Raw genomic sequence first — 12,976 nt, 5'->3', positions numbered from 1 at the left:
TTCTAAGTACATTTTTTTAAATATTTAACAAAGTAATTGTGGTGATCATAACATGTCATTGAACTGATATTTATTTAGTTTTATTTATCTATATATAATAATTTCTATAAATGAAAAAAAAAACTTATTGTTTGTTTAAATAAATTTAGATTTTGTTTTTATATTAAACTATTATAACAAGATCTAACTAAGACAATGATTATTGGTCCTCCTTTAAACCACAAGATCTAACTAAGGTAATGGATTCAGACTTCAATCTTGATGGTGTGAAAATGTGGTGGAAACATGAAGGTGGTAGTTTGGAAAAATATTTGAAACCATTTACAAATGATGAGGATGCGTCATTGTTATCTTTGTTTGCTAAGAAAAATGAGTGTAAAGTTGAAATTTATATTGACGTTCGACCATCTGTAGGTGAGTTGACATATATGGAAATCAAACAATGATCATGTAAGTCATTCTATTGTCATTACTACTTAGTTTTATTCATATGTCGATTATGCTAAAAATGGTATATCATTATAGGTCAAAAGCAAGATATCAAAGAGGGAAAAGGTCAATCAAGTTCCATTTGTGAAAAGAAAAAGTGATAAACTTATGATATTGAATACAAGGAACTTTGTGGGACCTGGAAAGAATTCTGATGACCCCCTTATGATTCTTGAAGAAGAAGAACCAAAACGACTAGTTGGGATCACTACTAAGAGAATGAAGGGTTTGAACCCGCAGCCTTTCATTTATTCATCTTTAAAAATAATGAATTTCAACCATTAAACTATTTGACAAAACAATTTTATTTTTTTAAAAAAAGAAAAAAATCTATATGAAAATTACAATTTTATAAATTGTTTTAAAGAATAGAAAATAGAAAAACATGTGTGATAGGTTTAATTTTTAATATTATTTTTTGAAAGTAAACAAAAAATGTAGTATTAAATTATAGAATTAAATATATTCTTATTTCTTAAAAATTTATCTTTTTTATTTGTTTTTTCTTAAAAAGTTATATTTTTTTAGTCATTATAAGATTGTGCAAGAAGTTTTAGTCCTTTTAAAATAAAATAAGATTAAATGTGTTTTTAGTTCCTATAAAATTAGTTATTTTAAAAGTATTCACAAATCCTAAAAGCATAAAATCATGTGGTTTATGTTCTCAACACAATCCTTCTCACCGTTGATGAAAATTATTGTTAACGAAGGTTGGCGAACTCAAGTAGCTTTGTAAGAAGGTTGGTGTGGTCCTTAAAGTCCATCGGTCCTTGAAAGTTGTGGTCTTTGGTGTTTTGTGTTTCAGATAGGTTTGTCTCACATATCTCTTTCTCTTTTCCATTTTTTAGAGTTATGTCGTTTTCCTATATCCCACAATTTTATCTGCATCTAAAAAGGAAATATAATAAGCTAATATTGATTATAGTTTTTAGGGTTACACATTGACTGATTATTTAATGCTCACTTTATAGTTTGTTTTGTGAATTGTTGTACTTTATGTGTATATTTTACAAAATTAACCTTTACCATATGTGCAATTTACAGGAGATGAGTTTGTTTAGGATGGTATTTTGCACTAAGGATTGTTTTGTAAAAGACTCCACCTTAAGATATGAGGGTGAGGATAGACATGCATACAATGGACAGGACAATGATTATTGGTCCTCCTTTAAACAACAAGATCTAACTAAGGTTATGGATTCAGACTTCAATCTTGATGGTGTGAAAATGTGGTGGAAACATGAAGGTGGTAGTTTGGAAAAAGATTTAAAACCATTTACAAATGATGAGGATACGTCATTGTTATCTTTGTTTGTTAAGAAAAATGAGTGTAAAGTTGAAATTTATATTGACGTCCGACCATCTGTAGGTGAGTTGACATATATGGTCATTACTACTTAGTTTTATTCATGTGTCAATTATGCTAAAAATGTGATATCATTATAGGTCAAAAGAAAGATATCAAAGAGGGAAAAGGTCGATCAAGTTCCATTTGTGAAAAGAAAAAGTGATAAACTTATGATATTGAATACCAGGAACCAATGGCGGAACTGAGGGGGGACGTGGGAAGGCCACGACCACCCCTCAACTTTTTTTTTAATTCATATATATTAAATTACTAAAACATCCTTATTTTAAATTAAAATTAATTTTTATTTTTTCTTTTTCATTCAAAGTTAAGTTAAAATACAGATAAGGTAAAAAATTCCTATCTTTCCTTTCTTTCTCATATGGGTTTGCTACCGGCACCGGAATCGGAACAGATTAAAGTGATCGGCATCTAACAGGTAAAAAACTTTATTCATTCTTCTTTTATAAAAAGTAACAAATTAAAGTGATTGCTTGATTGGTGTTTTTGAGATTTTTAGGGTTCTTCTTTCTTGATGTGTTAAAACAATCTATATGAGGTTTATTAAGCCAATTCATAACACTGTAATTTACAAATATAATTATACACTGTAATAAGGTTTATTTAATCATTGTTGCTGCTAATTTCTAATAGTGAAGTTACCGGTATTTGAAAACGGATTAAAGTTGATTAATTAAGTTTATTAATTTTTTTCTCTTTTAATTTTTATGTTCTCTAAATTGATTTTTGGATCTGATATGATATTATAGGAAGAGTAAAGATGAATAATAGGAAAATTGATTATTTTTTCAAAAGGAAAGCATGTGAAATTGAAAGAGAAGAGAGAGATGAAGAAATTATAATGCCGACATCCGAATCTGAAACAGTTCTTGAGAATCCAACAATTGAAGAGCATCATGGTTTTGAAAATTCTTTGGAACGCGATCCTGGAAAGCATCCTCCGATTTGGAAATTTCCACCAAATCAAGTGGATGCAATACGAAGAGCTTATCTAAAATGGGGTCCATATCAAATTCATTTAGAAAACTATCCTTTGTCCGATAACGAGGATCATCCGAGAAGGTTTCAACATACTTGGTTTAGCATATTTCCATCATGGTTAGAATATTCACCATCTGAAGATGCCACATATTGCTTACCATGATACCTTTTTAGCAAAAAACTAAGTGGATGTCCCGGATCACTTGTCTTTATTTCTATGGGTTTTAGAAATTGAAAGAAAGTTAGGAATGAAAAACATTGTTCCTTTCTTAAACACATAGGGAAGGATCCTTGCTCATCACACAACAATGCAATGAAAGCTTGTCAAGAATTGTTGAATCAAGATGGTCATATTAGAAATGTTATTCAAGTGCAAAGTTCAAGTCAAAGAATGAATAATCGGTTACGACTCAAGACTTCAATTGACACTGTTCGTTGGTTAACACTACAAGCTTATGCTTTTAGGGGTCACTGATAACACTGAAATTCACCGTATTTTCGACTCCGATTTCGCATGCATTTTAGTAGTTTTATTGTCATTTTGTTGTGTTATTACTATGTTTCTCTTTGTTTTCAGGTCTTTACTTTAATCGGAGCCCCGATCGAGAAAAGGAGTGAAAAAGAGCTAAAAACCCTAAAATTCAGCATTTTGTACTTGTGGCTCCCACTGTGGCTGGTGCCATAGACCCTGTCATGACGTGTCTTAGCTCAACTTCCCTCAACTGCCACGTTCCTCACTACTTCCACTAAGGCGCCTCAGATTGGCCTTGTGGCGGGCGCCACAAGAGGAAAAGTTTTCCCTCCCATTTTCAAGTTGAAGGGCCTCCTTGTCATTTCCATCATTTTACTCTCCTATAAATAGAGACTCGAAATCACTTTTTCAATCATCCAAACTTAGAGCAGAGGCAAACTTAGAAGCAAACTTTGTTTCACTTAGGCATATATTCAGTATTTTAAAGTGGTAATCGCTTCGCATTGGGGTGTTACCACAATTGTGTAATTGAGTTTTGTGATCGAGTCTGTAATCGAGTTTGGAGCACTTTGGAAGGAAGTTAATCCTGCCTCCATTTTCATTTCTGCTTTGCATTTTAGTCAACCCTCCGATCGGAGCAGGTTTTTATTACTTTGCCTTTATCTATTTTATTTTCCCACACTCGCTTTACTTTATTTATTTTCTCGCACTCGCTTTACTTTATTTATTTCTTGCACTCGCTCTACTTTTATTTATTTTCCGCACTCGCTTTACTTTATTTATTTCTTGCACCCGCTTTAAATTATTTATTTTCCGCACTCGCACTACTTTTATTTATTTTCCGCACTCGCTTTAAATTATTTATTTTCCGCACTCGCACTACTTTTATTTAAATTAATGCACTTTTACTTTACCATGTCTAACTAAATCTATAAGGTTAGAATGTAAGGATCGTAATTGAACCGATAATCCATACAATTGTTCGTAGAAACACTTAAGGGCTATTTTAACTTTCAACTTAAGTTTTCCCGCAATTCAATTTCCGTTGGGTAAGATCGAAAGCCGTCCAACGTCTATTTAAACTTAATTGTTTTTAACTATTTCAAAAACAGCGAAAGCGCTTTGTTTAGTTCATTAGGAGTCTTAATTTAAGAAGAAAATAGATTTTAAAACTATTTTCAGACGCGTTTATAAGTTTAGAGTCTGGTTCGTGAGAACCTCTTTTGGTTAAGAAATCCAGGTTAAAATACTTTTCAACTTAGTCAAGATACTACATTTCTTAAAAATAGGTTTACTACTCTAACGCAATGCGCGCCTTTTTATAAGTGACAATAAGAGGGTTTGATTAGGGAGTACAACTCGGTTCTGAATACGCGAAAGCGACAGTTCCCGTTAAATTGGTTCTTTTCAAAGTAGGAAACATTGCCCATAAGTAGTTCTATTAGCAAGTACTTGGATTATTAATTGATTATGTGAATTACATTCGACCCTGTCTTTATTAATTGAACTGTATTTAATACTTTACTTTTCATTACACACTCTAAAAATACCTATTTAGATTGCCTTTGATAAACACCATAACAATAGATAACGATAGATTGACACTTGGTCTTTGTGGATTCGACAATCTTTTATATTACTCTGACGCGTTCGTATACTTGCGAAAAGCACGCATCAGTCACGACGAAAGTAGAAAATCAAGAAATCAAGGTAACTTTCTTGAGTTATTGAAACTTTTAGCATCCTACAATGATGAAGTTGCAAAAGTTGTGTTGGAAAATGCTCCACAAAATTGCAAGTATACTTCACATCAAATTCAAAAAGAGCTCTTGCAAATTCTTTCTAGTAGTGTGAAAAAGAGTATTCGTGAGGAAATTGGTGATTCCAAATTTTGTATCATTGTTGATGAAGCTCGTGATGAGTCAAAAAAGGAAGAAATGGCTCTTGTACTAAGATTTGTTGATAAAGTTGGTTTAATACAAGAGAGATTTTTTGATGTGGCACATGTTAAAGACACCACATCTTTAACTCTTAAGGAAACAATATGTGATATACTTTCTCGACATAACCTTGATGTTTCTAACATTCGTGGCCAAGGGTATGATGGTGCTAGCAATATGAGAGGAGAATGGAATGGTTTACAAGCCCTCTTTATGAAGGATTGTCCTTATGCATACTATGTTCATTGTTTTGCTCATCGATTGCAACTTGCATTAGTTACATCATCAAGAGAAGTCAAACTTGTTCATAAATTTTTTGAGAAGCTGATCTTTATTGTGAATGTTGTTTGTTCTTCTACAAAGCGTCATGATGAGTTACAAGCTGCCAAATTAGAAGAAATTGCTTATTTGTTAGAGATTGATGAGATTGTAACTGGTAAAGGTGCAAATCAAGTTGGTACATTGAAACGAGCTGGAGATACTCGTTGGGGATCACATTACGATTCAATTTCTAACTTGATAAACATGTATGAAGCAACTTGTTTAGTTTTAAAAAAAATTGCAAAAGATAGAGGGAGTTATTCTGCACGTGGGGATGCAGATAGTTGTTACAATTACTTGAAGGCATTTGATTTTATATTTATTTTGCACTTGATGAAAGAAATCATGGGATTAACAAATATGCTTTGTCAAGCCTTACAAAAAAAATCAAGATGTAGTTCATGCTATGAACTTGGTTCGTTCAACAAAACATCTTATTCAAGGTTTGAGAGAAAATGGTTGGGATATATTGTTTACTAAAGTGGTATCTTTTTGTGAAAAGCATGGTATTGAGATTCCTGATCTTAATGATGTTCATTCAACAACAAGATTTGGACGCTCCCGTCTTGAAGAGAATCAAGTCACAATTCAACATTACTTTAAAGTTGAAATCTTTTTCACTACCATTGACAAACAGTTACAAGAGTTTAATAGCAGATTCAGTGAGCAGGCAATGAATTTGTTAACTCTTTCTTGTTCTTTATCTCCTAAGGATGGATATAAAGCTTTTAGCATTGATACTATTTTTTCTTTAGTGGAAAAATATTATCCTATGGATTTTAGTGATCAAAAGAAGAATAATTTGCAATTTCAACTCCAACATTTTCTATTTGTTGCTCGTCAAGCATCAAACTTTAATAATTTATCAACTATTCAAGAACTATGTTCATGTTTGGTTGCATCTGGACAGGCTGAAACTTACTTCTTGATTGATAGACTACTTCGTCTTATCATGACTCTTCCCATTTCTACCGCCACAACTGAGAGGTCTTTTTCAGCAATGAAAATTATTAAGACTAAGTTGAGAAACAAGATGGATGGGTTTCTTGGAGATAGCATGACAGTATATATTGAAAGGGAGATTAGTGCAAGCATTAGTTCGGAGTCAATTATTGACGATTTCAAGTCACTCGGAACGCGTAAAGCATTACTTTAAGGTAGTTTTAAGTCATGTAATTTAAATTTTTAGTAATTAACTTTGAATTTATTTTAAATTTAATGTTAGCGGTCATCCCAAATTTTTTTATCTAGCTTCGCCACTGCCAGGAACTTTGTGGGACCTGGAAAGAATTCTGATTACCCCCTTATGATTCTTGAAGAAGAACCAAAACGACTAGTTGGTGTCACTACTAAGAGAATGAAGGGTTTGAACCCGCAACGTTCCATTTATTCACCTTTAAAAATAGTGAATTTTAACCATTAAACTATTTGACAAAAAAATTATTTTTTTTTAAAAAGAAAAAAATCTATATGAAAATTACAATTTTATAAATTGTTTTAAAGAATAGAAAATAGAAAAACATGTGTGATATGTTTAATTTTTAATATTATTTTTTGAAAGTAAACAAATAAATGTAGTATTAAATTATAGAATTAAATATATTCTTATTTCTTATAAAATTATCTTTTTTATTTGTTTTTTCTTAAAAAGTTATATTTTTTTAGTCATTATAAGATTGTGCAAGAAGTTTTAGTCCTTTTAAAATAAAATAGGGTTAAATGTGTTTTTAGTTCCTATAAAATTAGTTAATTTAAAAGTATTCACAAATCCTAAAAACATAAAATCATGTGGTTTATGTTCTCAACACAATCCTTCTCACCGTTGATGCAAATTATTGTTAACGAAGGTTGGCGAACTCAAGTAGCTTTGTAAGAAGGTTGGTGTGGTCCTTAAAGTCGGTTAGTCCTTGAAAGTTGTGGTCTTTGGTGTTTTGTGTTTCAGATAGGTTTGTCTCACATATCTCTTTCTCTTTTCCATTTTTTAGAGTTATGTCGTTTTCCTATGTCCCACAATTTCACCTGCATCTAAAAAGGGAATATAATAAGCTAATATTGATTGTTGTTTTTAGGGTTACACATTGACTGATTATTTAATGCTCACTTTATAGTTTGTTGTCTGAATTGTTGTACTTTATATGAATATTTTACAAAATTAACCCCTACCATATGTGCAATTTACAGGAGATGAGTTTGTTTAAGATGGTATTTTACACTAAGGATTGTTTTGTAAAAGGCTTCACCTTAACATGTGAGGGTGGGGATAGACATGCATACAATGGACAAGACAATGATTATTGGTCCTCCTTTAAACCATAAGATCTAACTAAGGTTATGGATTCAGACTTCAATCTTGATGGTGTGAAAATGTGGTGGAAACATGAAGGTGGTAGTTTGGAAAAAGATTTGAAACCATTTATAAATGGTGAGGATGCGTCATTGTTATCTTTGTTTGCTAAGCAAAATGAGTGTGAAGTTGAAATTTATATTGACGTCAGACCATCTGTATGTGAGTTGACATATATGGAAATCAAACAATGATCCTGTAAGTCATTCTATGGTCATTACTACTTAGTTTTATTCATGTGTCAATTATGCTAAAAAGTGATATCATTATAGGTCAAAAGCAAGATATCAAAGAGGGAAAAGGTCAATCAAGTTCCATTTGTGAAAAGAAAAAGTGATAAACTTATGATATTGAATACAAGGAACTTTGTGGGACCTGGAAAGAATTCTGATGACCCCCTTATGATTCTTGAAGAAGAAGAACCAAAACGACTAGTTGGTGTCACTACTAAGAGAATGAAGGGTTTGAACCCGCAGTGTTCCATTTATTCACCTTTAAAAATAGTGAATTTCAACCATTAAACTATTTGACAATAAAAAAATTGTTAAAAAAGAAAAAAATCTATATGAAAATTACAATATTATAAATTGTTTTAAAGAATATAAAATAGAAAAACATGTGTGATAGGTTTAATTTTTAATATTATTTTTTGAAAGTAAACAAAAATAATGTAGTATTAAATTAAAGAATTAAATATATTCTTATTTCTTATAAAATTATCTTTTTTATTTGTTTTTTCTTAAAAAGTTATATTTTTTAGTCATTATAAGATTTTGCAAGAAGTTTTAGTCCTTTTAAAATAAAATAGTGCTAAATGTGTTTTTAGTTCCTATAAAATTAATTATTTTAACTTTTCATTTCTGTAAAAAATCTCGTTAAAGAATCATCTCCCAAAGATTTGTTGTCATCGCTTTTGGTCCCTTAAGTTAGATATGAGTAAGACGTGGTAGTACATGCATATTTTTTTATAGTTAAAAGAACGCCAATTAGGATTTTACTGAGACTAAAATAATTTACTACTTATTTGACTTTCTTTTTAAAGTATTCACAAGTCCTAGAGACATAAAATTGTGTGGTTTACGTTCTCAATACAATCCTTCTCGTCGTTGATTCAAATTATTGTTAACGAAGGTTGACGAACTTAAGTAGCTTTGTAAGAAGGTTGGTGTGGTCCTTAAAGTCGGTCGGTCCTTGAAAGTTGTGGTCTTTGGTGTTTTGTGTTTCAGATAGGTTTGTCTCACATATCTCTTTCTCTTTTCCATTTTTTAGAGTTATGTCATTTTCCTATGTCCCACAATTTCATCTGCATCTAAAAAAGGAATATAATAAGCTAATATTGATTGTAGTTTTTAGGGTTACACATTGACTGATTATTTAATGCCCACTTTATAGTTTGTTGACTAAATTTTTGTACTTTATATGAATATTTTACAAAATTAACCCTTACCATATGTGCAATTTACAGGAGATGGGTTTGTTTAAGATGGTATTTTACACTAAGGATTGTTTTGTAAAAGACTCCACCTTAAGATATGAGGGTGGGGATAGACATGCATACAATGGACAAGACAATGATTATTGGTCCTCCTTTAAACCACAAGATCTAACTAAGGTTATGGATTCAGACTTCAATCTTGTTGGTGTGAAAATGTGGTGGAAACATGGAGGTGGTGTTTACTGTGGAAATTGGTAAGCAACCGCTGGTCCTCCCTGGTCTTAAAACGAAGGGTTACTTGCAGGATCGACCAGTTGATCCTAGGACATGTGCTAGTGCAAGTGATACTTGTTCAAGCTTCAACGAAATGACTTTGTGAGGAACGGCTCCCAACAAAGTGTCGAACAAGTGTATGGTTTTCCACACGAACGTTTTGGACAATGTTATCGCCTATAGGTGACTTGTGACCGACAGCGCTATAACATTCAAAAGATGTATACTATGAACACGCTTTTGGTAAACTCTATGATCGTGATAGAGTCAGTGTCGACAGCGTAAACGACAACGTAAAATGATAAATCAAAAGAAAAAGAAATTAAGATAAAATGTTCAACGGGAACAATTGAAAAGTAGGGAAGTTGCATTGAAATAAATGTGGTGATTCACGTACATAACACTCTCAGAGAAACTCTTGCTTCCTCACGCTGGGAATGGGAAGTTTTCTTACAAGTGGTTTCATAGTACAAAGTGAACACCTCTAAACCCCTTATGGGATACTCCTATTTATACTAAACTAGAGGAACTACTCCTAAGCTAACCTCCTTGAAGCTAGCAGATGTTATGACCCACAACTTGCATAACCGCCGCACCCATGTCTTGCTAACTGCTCCATGTTATGGCGCTCTTATTCCTTTTGGAACTGCTATTTTATTTTAAATTTCAAATTTCTCCCGCCCAGATGTTAGGGCGAAGCTGTTTTCTACAAATTCGCTTAGAATCTCTTAAGTCCCAAAACTTAGCATTGGTCGACATAACGGCCTGCCGACGGAGCCATCCTTCCCTGTCGGCTTCGCCCTTTTTCTTTCTTGCTTTCTTTCACCATCCTCCTTCCTTTTGGTAAGGTATGCTCCCTATACTCATAGGGCTTTTTCCATTGTTTGTGCTTTAAACCTGCCTTAGGAATATTTCATGGTAACAAAATTCCCCCCAGAGATGTCGTCTTCGACTGTCGATGATGATGATGAGATGATGGCATCTCTGAAACTATCGACTTACCCTTAACTATTCCCGCTTCTACTTAGTGGGACCTCTGTGTATCCCATGTTGGTGACGTCAGACAATCATGGTGAGTGCTTCTACTTCCCCTCGAGACGCACAAAATCACTTCTACGTCACTTCACGTCTCCAAAACAGAACGTTATTGTCTTTTCGTTTACCCTCTCTCCTCCACGTGTTTGTAGGCGTGGGAACTTGAGTCTACGTGTCGGCCATGGAAGTGTAACCGCTCCCTCTCCTTTGCTCAGGGTTTAAGGGATATAAAAACCCTCATTCTTCTTTCTTCTTCTCTTTTTTAGCATTCTTGATTCAGCACTCCCTTGTCCTCACTTGTCTTCTGCTTTTTTCCTGTGAAACCATCTTCTACTCTATAACGAAAAACTCTCTTGTTATCTCCATGGCCACCTCCAACAAACCTTCAGCTGCTGAACTCTCGCACCCTATCAACATTGATGGTAGGGAATATGTCCCTGAGCCTCCATTGGTAGAAGAAAAGGATAAAATCTGGCATTCTCAGGTATTGATTCATTTTACTCTGGCTAACGAACCCTTAGCGTTTCTAGGTCCTCTCCCAGAAAACCGACACCCAGAGATCACCAAAAATGACTCTTCCCTTTTTCCCGCCAGTCATATTTCTGAACCTGTGATATCAGCTCAACAACCATTCTCCCTTCGATACGTCGATAGGAACTTTAGAACCGCCCCCCTGGAATTGTCCTAAGTTTTGTGCTTGGATGGACCGGTTGAAAACGGAGAAAATCGACCACTGGAAAAGGACATGCATTTATACCCTCTTGCAGATTGCCCGCTGTGGCCCACCCCAGTATTGTGGCATGTTATTAGCCGCCCTTCAATTTTGGGAGAGTTCGACCAAATCCTTCCATACTAGATGTGGCATGATCACGCCGACACTTCTAGATGTTGTTGTGATCACTGGGCTGAGACCGACTGGCGAAGTTTTCAATTGTGAGGTCGTAGCCCCAGTCTCCTTGCGGTTCGACGTTGGTGACTCATGCAAACCAACATACAACAATTTTATCGACCATCACTCCACCTCTGCAGGCCCCGTGACCGACGAAGAACATGTGGCGTTCTTGACTCTTTGGCTGTCACGATTTGTTTTCTGCTCCAGGTCTATGCAGGTAGCCAAACACTTTGCTCTCCTGGCAACCCAATTGCATCAAGAGCGTGAAGTTGCTTTAGGCCAGCTGTTACTAGCCTCTCTCTATGAATCTCTATCTGAGGTTGTCTTCCAGAGTCGGCTCTTCGACCCTGAAAACTCCAGGAAGAAGAACGTATTGGTTCATGGCCCTTTCTGGTTCCTGCAATTGTGGCTCAATGCCACCTTCTCCAAAGAGGTAGCCCCCTATGGGATGAGGAGGGTTGCGTGTCCTCTAGAGGAACGACATATTATATGGAAACGGATGATCCCCTTGACACCTCTTGACAAGAACTTCCCAGACCTTCGAGTGTTTCGCCTCATCTTCGACATCATGTTGACCCGTGTCGACTTTTTACCCTCTATGGCACCCTTTTGCCATCAAACTGAGGGTCCTGAGTGACTTACCAGGCCTTTCCCTCCGGCTTATGGGGAACTAAGGACTGAATCTTTCCTCATTTGGAGGCGGTTTTTGGTCCCCCGCTTCTTGTCGGCGGAGACTGCCAGTAGCAATCCTGGTCTGGTAGCTTACCAGCCTAACCTTGTGGCCAGGCAATTTGGTCTCTGTCAATTCATCCCCAAACCTCTATTTTCTTCGCAAGAACTACTTGCCAATATCCTTTGCGGCCAACCTTGGAGCGAGGTCGATGAGGAGCTTGAACAGATTTGGAAAAACCGACCGCATCTTCCCTCTCTCCCTTTTCGACCAGCCCACTATTGTACCAAGGAATTGCATGATTGGTGGCAGGCATATTTTGCCCTTTATGTTGGAAATCCTGATGTAAAACTTTTTGAATTAACTGAGGCTTTTGTTTGTTTGCAGGCGAAGTCGACTAAATGTAAGGCTCTTCATGTTAAACAAATTCGTGCTTTCCAGGATTATTTCCAAGTTGTGTATCGACCAGATAATCTTCGTGGGACCATCTGGGAAGCTGCGGCCGAACTAAAAGCGAAAGTAACCGATCAACTTTCTAAACTCAAAATCCCTGCTTACGTGAGAGACAAATATCTTTACGCTCTTCACTCCGGAAAAGTCAAATTCCCTCCTCTGCCATCTAGTCCACTGGCTTTGGCCTTTGGCCATTTGGTTCCAGTATGGTTCTATTGTCCCACTTCGTACATGCAGAATGCCTCTAAAAAGAGAAAAGCCGACAGAGTGGTCCCCACGAAGTATTATATGCCTGAGTACTC

General features: G+C 35.0%; 1 long non-coding RNA gene across 1 annotated transcript; it reads left to right on the top strand.

Moving 5' to 3' along the window:
- Window positions 1-7,301: 7,301 nt before the first annotated feature.
- On the top strand, window positions 7,302-9,554 carry LOC127108032 (uncharacterized). The gene is made up of 3 exons (XR_007795896.1): window positions 7,302-7,449; window positions 9,078-9,146; window positions 9,382-9,554. It is a non-coding gene; the product is annotated as an uncharacterized LOC127108032 (long non-coding RNA).
- The last annotated feature ends 3,422 nt before the right edge of the window (window positions 9,555-12,976 follow it).

This window comes from Lathyrus oleraceus, chromosome 7 (assembly GCF_024323335.1).
Source record: "Lathyrus oleraceus cultivar Zhongwan6 chromosome 7, CAAS_Psat_ZW6_1.0, whole genome shotgun sequence".
NCBI lineage: Eukaryota > Viridiplantae > Streptophyta > Magnoliopsida > Fabales > Fabaceae > Lathyrus > Lathyrus oleraceus.
Note: the sequence above shows the minus strand (reverse complement) of the source record. Positions and strands in the feature narration are given on the sequence as shown.